Genomic DNA, 12505 nt, shown 5'->3' with positions numbered 1-12505 from the left:
GTGACAGTGGCGGGGCTGATGAACCGAACACGGCTTTGAAACAGCGCCCCCCATCACCACCCTGCCACGGAAGCCGCTCGCTGCCCCCGCCCCGGCACCGGCACCGGCCCTCACGGCCCTGTCTGCTCCCGGCTCCTCTGGGCCTCACGGCCAGGGAAGGCAGGGCCTCCTCTTTTGTGGTTTTGTGTTTGGGTGCCAGGGATGGACAAAATGCAGGCCAGGGGCCCAGGCTCTGGAGGAGCCAGGACTGCACCCCCTCCCCCCAAGAGGAATGGCTTGTCAGCTTGCCGTGTGTGTGTGTGTGTGTGTGTGTGTGTGTGCGTGTGCCTGGGGTGCCCCTGCATGTATGTGCATGCATGCGTGTGAGCCTAGCCAGTACATACATGTGGGGCCTGTCCTGGACTTGACAGTGAACAGCTGTACTGCATTCCCTTTCTTGTCTTAGTTTGTAGAAAGTTCTGAAAACCGCCAAGGCCTGCAGCTCTCCCTGTAATCCCAGCTACTCAGGAGGCTGAGATCTGAGGACTGAGATTCGTTTGAAGCCAGCCCAGAGCAGGGCAGTTAGTGAGACTCTGATCACCAAAAAGCCCACAGTGGAGCTGTGGTTCACGCGGTAGAGAGCTCGTTGTGAGCGAAAAAGCTCAAGGACAGTGCCCAGGTCCTGAGTTCAAGCCCCAGTGCTGGCACCCAAAAAAAAGTTATGACAAACAAAGCAGCCCCTTCACCCCAGGGCCAGACCTGGGAGCAACGGCCACAGCCGGAGCAGCAACAGGCAAAGTGGGGGGCAGAGGAGGCCTGGGGGGCCCAGGGCCCAGGCGCACGGGCCGGGGATGACGGAGAGGACCCGGGGGTGGGTGCAGTGCAGGGTTGGGTCCCTCACCAGGGCTCCATCCCAGAGCTGCCGTCCAGTCCGCTCACGGGGGATGCCGGCTGTGGACTAGGCCTGGGCCTCGGCAAAGAAGGGGGCCGGGGACCGGGTCACAGGCTGGGAGGCTCTTGGGAGCCGGCTGGCATGCTGGAGGGTGTGCCAACCTGCTCACGAACATGTGTGCGTCCCTCTCCTCGCGCCCACAGTAATCCTCTGACTTTACAGCAAATTATTAAAACTCACTTATATTTAATCTGCCTTCTGGAATTAATTGAATTTTTATGCTTGGCAAATGCCACCATTTGCCTTCCGATTGCTGGCCGAGAATAGATGTGACGGGGTGGCCGGCCAACGTGGGCACCGGTGGGCGGGCGTGGGTGACCCGGCATTGCAGGGGGGAGAGGACACTGACCGAGCCGTACGGTGCGTATAACCTGACACGTGGGAGAGCAAACTCTTCTTAATTAAAAACAAAAGGTAGGCTGGGAAGGTGGCTCAGTGGTAGAGCGCTTGCCTTGCATGCCTGAGGCCCTGGGTTCGATTCCTCAGCACCACATAAGCAAAAAGAAAAAAGCCAGAAGTGGCGCTGTGGCTCTAGTGGTAGAGCGCTAGCCTTGAGCTGAAGAGCTGAGGGACAGCGCCCAGGCCCAGAGTTCAGGCCCCATGACCAGACCCCCCCCAAAAAAGGTGAGGGGGTGGGGGGGCTGCTGTACCTACCCGGATGCCCGCACCACACAGAACAGCAGCTCCCCCCCGGCACAGAGGCCTGGCCGCGGCTCAGGGGCGCCTGCCCTGCTGCAGAGTCTCTGCCACTGCTGCTGCTGCTGTTTTTTTTTTTGTCATTCGTGGGGCCTGAACTCTGGGCCTGGGCGCTGTCCCTCAGCTCTTGGGCTCAACGCAAGTGCTCTACCACTTGAACCACAGTGCCACTTCCGGTTTTCTGGTAGTTTATTGGAGACCAGAGTCTCATGGACTTTCCTGCCTGGGCTGACTTTGAACTACGATCCTCAGATCTCAGCCTCCTGAGTAGCTAGGATGACAGGCACGAGCCACCGGTGCCCGACTCTGCCGCTGCTTCTGATCCCAGAGACCAGGTTGGCATGGCACCCCCAGAGGCCCCAGGAACCTCATCTCCTGCTGGGAACGTGGCCTCCAGACACCAGCATGGCGGGCTCCCTGACCCCCTGACCCCCAGCCCCTTGGCCAGTCGGTGGCAGAGCGGAGTTCACGCCGCGTGTGCCCTTCTCCTGCGTACCTTCTCAGAGGCCAGCACCGTAGGCATGGGTACAAAGTGCCAAGCACCCCGCGGGTACACGCCAGGCTCCCGGCGAGGGCACATGACACCAGGCCTCCTGGGACCTGCGGAGCCAGCCCAACTCAGAGCCCAGGACACGGAGCCCCCCACGCTCATAGTACCACCCCTGAACCCCGCGACCCACACCGCGTCTGCCTTCCCGACCACACGCTCAGGCCTGGGCCTTGCCTGAACCCCCTGGGCTCCATGGCCGTCAGAGGTAGCCAGGGAAGTCCCGCCTCCTCCCCCACAGCTGGCACCCCGCCCCTGCCCGGGCGTGGGGAGCTGGCGGGAGGCGTACACACGGACGTACACTGTGTACACACGGACGTACACTGCGTACACACGGACGTACACTGCGTACACACGGACGTACACTGCGTACACACGGACGTACACTGCGGTACACACGGACGTACACTGCGTACACACGGACGTACACTGCGTACACACGGACGTACACTGCGTACACACGGACGTACACTGCGCACACACGGACGTACACTGCGTACACACGGACGTAGACACATTCCTTCCAGCTCCTACACGTCTGTCCTGCCACAATGCAGCCCGGGACACTCATCCGCAACCCCAGTGGGTGGAGGCTGGGCCGGAGGATGGCACCTTGGAGGCCAGTCTGGGCTCCGAAGAAAGGATTAGGCAGCGAGGTTCCTCCCTCCCCGGCCCCTAGCCCCACTGGTAGCCCTGGCCCGGGCCCAGACCTGTCTGAGGCGGGCAGATCCTGCCTACGCCTCGTTCGGGAGCCCTCACCACCCGGCCTGGGGCACTCTGCACCCCAGTCCTCTCCCTCAAGCCCAGCACGAATGGCTCCCATCCAAGAGGCCTCCTTTCCTGGCATGGAGGGTATGGAGCCCTCCCAGACCGGGGGCGGCCGGGAAGCCTGCTGTCAATCACGAAAACCATCTCCAAGTCAGGCCCAGGCCTGGCACTGCCCTAAAGCAACTCCCAAGCTCCCCTGCTGCCTGGCAGAAGCAGAGAACAATGCCCGGGCTCGGGTTCAGGCACGAGTGCCACCCGGCTGGTGCCCCCTCACAACCACTTTACTCCTAAGCACCTCCTGAGGGCTGGTCCCGAGGCCAGGGCCTCCCGGTGGGCATCTGGCCCACAATTGGGCCCCAGTAGAGGCCTCCGCCTCTTTGGGCATGGCTGGCTTCGTGTGAAATGGATGCAAAGGCCCTGTGGCTAGAGGCTGAGTGAGTCCCACTTCTGTCTGGGGACAGAAGCAAGCCCAGGCGGAATGGCAGTGGCGGAGGGGAGGGTGCGGCAGAGCGCCTGCTGCCTGGCGGCCCTCGCAGCCTCAACGCCTTTGTCCACAGAACTCCCAGCCCCGCTCCGCGTTTGGCCTCTTCTGTGTCATCCACCAGCCTCCTTCCTCTGCTTCCCCCACAGCCACAGACACTCAATAAACACTCACTGTGGACAGTGGGAGCCAGACCCGGGGTCTTTGCACCAGCCAGCTCTTCCTCAGGAAGCAAGTGGTCTAATCAACATCTCTGAGAACCCCAGGCGCCCCTCCTCCATGTAGCCCTACATCCCCCTTGCTCTGCCTTGCCCACCTCCCCGCTCATGGGGGGGGGGGGAGGCGGGAGCTCTGGGGCTCGCATGGCTCAGTCCTGGACCCATCACAGCAGCCCCAGCCAGGCCTGGAGGAGCTGCCAGGCGTGGGCAACGCGTGGCCTGCGGTCCCCCTGGTGCAGAGGTGGAAACCTGGGGGCTCCGCGAAGATCCGGGCCTCGGGAGTGGGGCAGGGGTCACAGCTGGACGCGTGGCCTCAGGGGTCTCCCAAGCCCAGCGCCCCACGCCCCGGCTCTGTCTCCAAGCCCCAGGCCGGTGGTCTGACCCCCTCCGCCACCGAAGGCCCCAGCAGCACAGGTCGTAGGCGGACGGACAGACAGACACAAGCTGTCCAGCAAGAGGTCTGAGCAGCCACCAAAAGAGATGGTGTTCCTCCTCGGGGGAACTCCGGGCGCGGACTGTGCGTGCGGCAGCGGGCTGGGCGCGGGCGGCCGGAGTCCTCCCCCAGCACGCAGGGCCGGTTGGGCGTGCACGCCTCCAGAGCATGCTCAGTGCGGGCAAGGCCGCCTGGGGGCCGTACCCCACACCGCACGGGGGCCGGGCGCAGGGCTGTACAGCAGTATGGAGGCCTGGGACCTCGAATCCAAGCCTCCCCCTCACCCCCCCCGTCTGCCAGCCGGGCCCCCAAAGCTACTGGGCCAGGTCGGGAAGCAGCGGCCCCGGTCCAAGGAGAGCAGGCGGCACAGCTGTTGGCACGGTGGTGTGGCAGGCGGCCTCCACTTGCCTCCCACCCCACAACCACGTGACCCCGGCGTACACCCCCAGAAGCCACTGGTTCGGGGGGCTCCGTCCCAGGGCTAGGGGTGCACAACCCCACAGCGGCCTAGCAACACTCCGGAACCCCACGGACCAAGTCTGCCATCCTGCCTCCGCTCTGGGGGCGCAGCCATGGGGACCCTGGCCTCCAGCCCTCCCCTCCCCCGAGGAGGGGCAGAGGCCTGGGCAATGGGGCGCCCAGGGCCGGGACGGAGGTCGGGGCTGGGGCGGCTTGGTGAGCTCAGCTTGCACTGGCTTTCCTGCAGAGGCCTTTCTCTCCCACAAGCGCCGGGGCTTCCTCTCAGAGTATTTCCCAGGTCCAGTTCCATCAAGCCTGCCCCTTCCCAGCGGGCGCCCCAGGCCCAGCAGAGAGCCCGGGGAATGCTGCTATGAAGGACACACCATAAAAATAAACGGCACTATAAACGCACCCCCTCCCTCCCTCTGCAACCTCAGCTCCGGGGTTAGATGCCTAATTCCCTACTTCCCTGGGGAGAGCAGATAAATCAGCGGGCGCGGAGACCCCAGCCCCTTGCCCAGTCCCGCAGGCCTCCGGCAGGTAGCCGAGCCCCACCAGTGCCCCCAGAACAGCAGTGCGCATCGAAATCAGGGGGAGAAAACCCCAGCTCTAAACCCAGGCACTGCACCAAATACCAAAATAGAAGGAAAATTCAAACAGCTACAACAAATAAAACCATAAAAAGACTGGAATCCTAGAAAAGCGAACTCTACAATTAAGCAGTTTTCTGCTATATGGCGATAATCACCTAATTATACTATTAATGACGGTTCAACCTGTTTTGAAATAAAAGGACATTCTTCCATAACAGGATACCAGCTGTTATGTACAGATGTCAAACATCTTTAAAGCGTTATTATTAAGGAGGAGAACAAAAAAAAAACTATAAAATGAACACACCCGTGGCTCCCTCCCCCTTAAAAAAAATCACAATTAGCTGTGTGCTTTCCCAACTCCCAAGTGAGGAAATAAAAATTAAACAGAAAGGCCCAGGCAGGAGAGGAGACGGAGATGAGGCCAAGGCCCTGCGGCCCCGGCACCATGCAGGCGCAGGGCTGGGGGATTGTGGACTTCAAGAGCTGCTTTTTCTTTTTCCTTTTCTTGCACTTGTCCTGAGACTTGAACTCAGGACCTGGACTCTGTCCCCAACCTTCTTCTGTTAAGGCTGGTACTCTACCGCTTGAGCCACAGCTCCACTTATGGCTAATTAGAGTCTCTTGGACTTGCCAGCCCGCAGTCCTCAGGTCTCAGCTTCCTGAGTAGCTAGGATGACAGGCGTGAGCCACTGGTGCCTGGCTGCACTGTCATTTTTCTTTTTCTGTTGGTCGTGGGGCTTGAACTCTGGGCCTGGGCGCTGTCCCTCAGCTCTTCAGCTTAAGGCGAGTGCTCTACCCCCTGAGCCACAGCGCCACTTCCGGTTTTCTGGTAGTTTGTTGGAGATATGAGTCTCACAGGCTTTCCTGCCTGGGTTGGTTTTGAACCTCGATCCTCAGATCTCAGCCTCCTGAGCAGCTAGGATGACAGGCGTGAGCCACCGGCGCCTGGCTGCACTGTCATTTTTAATTGCCCCTAATGAAACCACCCCTGTGACCTGGGGAACCGGGGTGCTGGTGGGGGGCACACCCTCGGCTGTAACAGACCCGCCCCATGGGGCCCGCAGACTCGCGCTGCGTCTCCCTCCGGGCCAGCGTCCTCAGACTGCGCAGCTCTGACACTGCGCAGCGCCAAGGTGTAACAAATACCAGGCTCGGCCCCTGACAGCAGGCAGGACATCAATTAACCGGGGCAGAGGGCCGGGGGCGGAGGGCTCGGAGCCAGCACTGGGGGATTACCCTTCCAGGCCAGAGCTGGTAGGGCGAGCTCGGCCTGTGAGGGGGAGGGCGGGTGGAGGGGGGGCTGCCCGCCATCCTGGCTGCAGCGAGGCCACGGGGCCTGAAGCACGGCGACACCCCCAAAAATACCCAGGCAGAGCTACAGGAGGGCGGCTGCCACAAGCCTGTTAGGAAAGACATTTGCCTCTGTCCAGAAGGCTGGGGCTCAGCTCAGTCTTGGCATTGTGCCAGGTGCCGCTTGGAGGCAGGCCAGGGGTGCCTGGACAGGGGGTGTCCCTCTGTCAGCCCTCCTGGGGCCTCCCGACCCCTGGGCCTTGTGTAGAGGAGAAAGGGTGTGTGGGGGGGCTTCCGGAGGCTCAGGCCCCGGGCTTTCCAGGGCCCGCACAGCCGGGCCCCTGCTAGGCCTCAGAAGGCTTGGGGGTGCTGGGTCCTCTAGGTTTTCTTCCTTTTGCTCTTTCTGTGCCGTACCAGGGCTTAAGCTCGGGGCCTGGACACCGTCCCTTAGCTTTTGTGCTTCAGGCTGGTGGCTCTACCACAAACGCCACAGCTCTGTCTGCGGCTCTTTGCCTGTTAACGGTCTCACGGACTTCCCACCCCAGCCGGCTTTGAACCGGGATCCTCAGATCTCAGCCTCCTAAGGAGCCACCGCTGCCCGTGATAAGTCACTTTCTCACCTTTCTCTGGGTTGCTGCTCAGCGTGGGGCATGGGTAGGCCCTGGGCTGTCCCCACAGGACTCAGTTTACAACTCCCACCCGCGGCCCCGGACGGCTTCCTCTCTCCCCGGAGCACGGGGCCCGCTGGGCTGCACGGGACGGCAGAGCAGGGGTGAGGGGGTGGCGCCTAGCAGAGCCTGGCAGAGGCCGGCCCGTCCCCAGCGGCCGGGCCTGGAGGGGCTGGCGCCACATCATCCCCCACTCCACTTCCCCCCAACTCGCAGATGGTGACAGTGATGGGTGATGGCTCAGCCCCAACCAGCCTTCAGCTCTTCTCTGTGAATTGGCTTTGGGGGCTCCCCGGAAACACACAGCGCGCATGTGCTCACGGGGAGTCCAGCTGAGGTCTCAGGGCCTCAGGCCCTGGACGGCACCGGGGTTTCGACTTGACACAGGCTGTCAGCAGGTCCGGGGCCAGGGTGTCTCTGCAGCTTGGGCACCCTGAGGCCGAGGGAAAGCGAGAGCACAGGTGACCACGGCGAGCAGGCTCACACTCGCAAGAAACAAACGAGAGTCCACGGAAGCGTGCCCGTGGCGTCCACGGTGGGGGTGCCACCGCCACAGCCACCGAGGGGAGCACGGCGTGAAGGCCCCGCGAGGGCACGCCGCCGCTGCCGGAAGAGGAAGTGCACCGCCGCTCTCCCGGCCACTCCCCCTTCTGTGGCCCAGCACCACCCCCGTGGCCAGCACGCTGGGCACTGCCCGCTCGCCTCCCCCGGGTACCTCGGCCCTGGCCCTGCTCAGTCTCCCCTGCGTTTGATGTCAACCACAGGTCGGGGCCGTGCCCCGGGATCCCCAATTCCTGAGAAGCCGGCAGCTGTCCAGGCCCGGGGCTGCCGGGACTGCCGGTGCCGGCTCGGGCCAGGGGCGGAGATGCCCGAGGACACCGATCTTCTGTCTGCGATTCCAACATGGCAGCCTCCAGCCCCAGGCGGTGCCTTGAAATGGGGCCAGTGTGACCCAGGACCAAAAGCCACCTTGAGTTAACGCAGCTGTGTGTTCTAACAGCTACTGGGGGCTGAGGGGTCCCAGCCGGCGGTGGGGCGGGGAGGGGCTGTGGGGGGCCCTCAATAACCCCTATACGACTCCCCCCAGAGTTCTGGCAGCGGCTCTCATAACCACCTCCTGCACGATGTCCCCCCAGATTGCCAGGGCCACAGGAGGTCTCAGTGCAGAAGTCAGAGTCGCCTGTGTCCTGGGGACCCCTGGCCCCTCCTGGTGGGGTCCTGGCTCCTGGGGGACTCCAGGGCCTTCCTATCCACCCTCCCCACCTGCCCTGCCTGGCACAGGCGGCACGAGCCTCCGGGCGGGCGGCGGTGACAGCCAACCTGCTTTCCAAACCAGGGCAGCAGAACAAAGCCAGCGCGGGCTGCCGCGTACCTCCTCCCCTGGCCGGCCCCACCGGTCTGACCTGCCGTCCCGGCCACCTTGCGCTGCCCAGCGCCCGGCGGTGACAGGGACCTGAGTCAGGGCGACAGGGGAGCAGGTGGGGCACCCGGCTTCAACCGACCAAATACACCCTCACGCGCACAGCAGCCAGGGCCCGGCAGCACCCTGGGGTCAGAGGCAGACGCAGTGGCAGACGAACCATCCCAGAGCCCTGGCATCCCCCTCACCCCGCAAAGGGCCAAGTCCTACAAGGCCAAGGCCGACACTGAGTCAGAGCCGATGCGGTGGAGCACCTGCCCCCCCAGGGGTTCCCCAACTCACCGATGCCCCTCACCCCATCTGCTTCTCCAGAGGCTCCCTGTCACCAGAGGCCAGCTCAGCCAGGGGCCGCTCACAGCCTGGCTCTAACCCGGAAACCACCAGAAACCTCACCTTGCTCTGCCCCTCCCCCCAGCTAGAGGCTCAGGCAGGAAGTGGCCCAGGCTCCCCACGCCCAGCCCAGGCGGCTCCGGGGCTGTGGCACACCCCTGCTGGGTGGCTCTCAGGGTGACCACGGCATGGCGACCCACTGTGTGGCACCCACCGCACGGCACGCCACCTTGGAGAAGAGATGTGTCGGTGTTGAGCATGACAACGCCCCGTGCTGCTTCTGAGCTGAGCCCCACAGATCTGCACCCTACACGACCACACAGACAGCGCCAGCACCGAGGCACAGGAAAAGGACTCCACACAAGCCCTCCGCCTTCACAATGCTGTCCCCTCTGGGTCCTACACCAGGTAAACTGAGGCACAGGGAGTTAACTCACAGGCTGTCCCAATGGGACACGGCAGAGCCTGGGGAGAAACTGCAGCTCCCCACACACAGGCTCCCTTGGGGACACAAGGTGACAGCCGGGCGCCGGTGGCTCGCACCTGTCACCCTAGCTACTTAGGAGGCTGAGATCTGAGGATCGCAGTTCAAAGCCAGCCCAGGCAGGAAAGTCCCTAAGACTCTTATCTCCCGTAAACTACTAGAAAACCGGAAGTGGCACTGTGGCTCAAGCAGTAGAGCGCTCGCCTTGAGCTGAAGAGCTGAGGGACAGCGCCCAGGCCCTGAGTTCAAGCCCCATGACTGACCTCCCCCCGCAAAAGACGGTGATAACGGGCCAGGCATGCCGGTCCCCATGCTGTGGACGTAGGTGTTGGGGTCCTGCCCGGGCTGACTCAGCGCCGTCCGGGTCACCGTGCGCGTGAGAGTTACAGCGCCGGCCACCAAGCAGCAAGCCGGGACGGGGCGGCCTGCGAGTATCTGGGTCACGAGCTGGCCGTGGCTCCAGCCGCCGCCAACCCCAGCTCGTGGCACTGAATATTCATGAGCCCGTCCGGTTCCACTTTCATTTCTGGCCCAAATTAATAATTTACCAGGAAGGTTCATAAAAATCAGACGTGGCTCATTAGGAGCTCCCCGAAAGGCATTCCCTGGTCCACGGCTCTCTGGCATGGGGTACAGCCGGGGAGGGGGGCAGGTCTGCCCTCTTGGAAGGGCAGACTCCAAAGGCTGGCGGTGGCAAGCCCCACACCTCCAGCCCACAGGCTCCTCTAGAATGTTCCACCCCCACGAGGCCAGGCCTGCATCTCCAGCCAACCTTACCCTCCCTCTGTGGATGGTTGTGATGACCCCCCCCCCATCCAGGCCAGGCAGGGAGAGGCCGAGGGGCTTCTCCCTGGGAGCCAGGCCTCAGACTACCCAGTGGGGGGAGCCGGGACCCCAGATAGCCACCACCGACCTTAGGCCCGGCCCTCCAGGGGGCTCCCATCTGGGCCACGTCCTTGCCTTCAAATCCCAGGGGGCAGAAAGCAGCCTGCCCTGGGACCCTCGGACCCGTGCCCAGCCACACCGGGGCCACAGGGATCCACTCGGTCCAGGTGGCCCTGTCCCTGCCTTCCTGGGGATACCAGGGAATCTGGGTAAAGGGGCAATGGGGAGGTGGAGCCACACTGTGCCCCCCCCCCCGGGACAGGCCTGTGGCGGTGGTCCATTCCGCGCAGGCCCCATCCAACCCCCACCGCCCCTCCCCTGCCCGCCCTTCTGCACGGAGCCTCATTAAGGCCCAGGCCGTCTCCCACCCCCTCCGCCTGTGTCCCACCGCTTCTCCCCCTTGTCAGATAATCACAGAAACCCGGGGAAGGTTGACACAGTTACCAAGACAACAGAAGTTAGGCCGAGGCCTGGGAGCTAATCCTAAATGAATTACAGGGCCGCGATGACAGGGTGGGCCAGTTCAAAGGAAGCCTGGCTGCCGGGGGCCAGCCGCCGGCCCCACACTGCCACTCGCTGGGTCACGGCCGGGACGCTGGGCGGAGGACGCATCACCCACGCGTGCTCGGCCAGGCGCCCCGGGCCCACGCCTGTCATCCTAGCCACTCGGGAGACTGAGATCTGAGGGTTTGTGGTTCAAAGCCGGCTGGGGCAGGGAAGTCCATGAGACTCTTCTCCACTTCGCCACCAAAAAGCTAGACAGGGAGCTGTGGCCCAAGTGGTAGAGCGCCAGCCTTGAAAGAAAAGGCTCGAGGACAGAGCCAGGCCAAGTTCAAGTGCAGCGTGAGCACACACACACACACACTCGCACACGTGCGTGAAGCTCTCCACTGAAGAAATGCTGAAGCCCCTCCATGCCGGAAGGACCTGGGGTCACCAGCCCTGCCAACCTGGGGGCCAAGATGACCCTTTCCCTCCTTTGTATCCGCAGGATGGCCGCCCTGCAACCCCGATGCTGCGCACGACTGCGTGAGGGTGGATTGGGGAATGGAACTCCTATTTGGCACTCAGGAGCCCAGGCATGTGCCCTCGGGCCAGGTAAGAGGCCGGGCCTCCCAGCTGGGCAGGCGCCAGACCACTCCCCTCCCCCCCGACTCACGAGCAGACTGCCCAGGCAGGCTGGACACCCCCTCTGCGCCTGTGGTCACCATTGCTCCTCACCCCTCCCACCACAAGGTCATGCCTGGACCTCAGGGCCTTTGCCTACGCTTAAATCTGCCGGGATACTTCTCCCATCTCCTTTACTCTGGCATGGCCACACTGGGGGATGGCCTGCGGGTCTGCCATCTCACAAGGTCTCAGGGGTCCCGGGCTGTGTCCCCCACCAGGCCTGGGGTACTGGCACACACGCTGCATGAAATGAATGTGGCTGGGCACAGTCACACCGCGGACGGTGCCACACTCCAGACCCCCGGTGGGCCCGATCCCCCCCACCCCGCTGCCCATCTGCCTGGCGCGCTGCCCTGTCCCAGCTCTCTTCCTGCCCTTCCTGGGGGCTCGTGGGTACAAACCCTCATCCATCCCCAGAGCGTGGCCAGAGCCTGCTGCCCAGCCAGGCCCCATCCGAGGGCACGGCCAGGAACGCGCACACAGGCTGCCCGTCTGCACATTGCCGGCCCCCACATCCAGCTCTGTTCTTCCCATAGGGTCCCCAGGATACTCCTGGAGCCCCTCAAGGACTGGGGGGGTTCACCCCCTCCCATCCTGGGCTGCCACAGGTCGAGGGGAGTGTTGGACCTCCCTGCTGACCCCCAGAGAGAAGCGGAGTCCCCAGAGGGCAAAGTTCACCTCTCCCCTGCGGTATCCTGGACACAGCCTCCAACCTTACTGCATACCCATCACCCTCCCTGCATGTCCCAAACCCCCACCCCGCTGCTCCTGAAACCCCCACCCCAGGGGGACCGGGACCGCTCAGCGCCGGTCTCTAGCACGCCTGAGGAGAATAAAGTGTGCCCAGATCTCCGCGTGGCTTTCCAGGATTTGCTCATCCCTCTTCACTGCCCCAGCCTCCCACAGCCTCCTCCTTGAAGCCTTCCTGTATTTCCTCTTCCAGCACCATCCTGGTCCTTCCAAATCAATTTACCGCTGCTCAGCTGGCCCCCTGGGTGAAGCACCTCACTGCAGGCCATGGGCACAGGGCAGTGCCCGCACTGGCCGGGAGGGCCCGATGGGTCAGCTGCCAGGCCCCGACCTGTCCTGGTGTCTACAGAGTGGAACCAGGTCAAATGCCTGTGCCCTG

At 63.4% G+C, this 12505-nt stretch overlaps 1 protein-coding gene across 1 annotated transcript in view; it reads right to left on the bottom strand.

The window, feature by feature from the left end:
• The window catches only part of Gse1 (Gse1 coiled-coil protein), a 63454-nt gene extending 54589 nt beyond the window's left edge, over positions 1-8865 (bottom strand). The window contains exon 1 of the mRNA XM_013012896.1: positions 8790-8865. The gene's annotated coding sequence lies outside the window, so the exon portion shown is untranslated. The remainder of the gene's footprint in view (positions 1-8789) is intronic.
• Between the last annotated feature and the right edge of the window lie 3640 nt (positions 8866-12505).

Source organism: Dipodomys ordii, unplaced genomic scaffold, assembly GCF_000151885.1.
Source record: "Dipodomys ordii isolate 6190 unplaced genomic scaffold, Dord_2.0 Scaffold18, whole genome shotgun sequence".
In the NCBI taxonomy this organism is placed as follows: domain Eukaryota; kingdom Metazoa; phylum Chordata; class Mammalia; order Rodentia; family Heteromyidae; genus Dipodomys; species Dipodomys ordii.
Note: the sequence above shows the minus strand (reverse complement) of the source record. Positions and strands in the feature narration are given on the sequence as shown.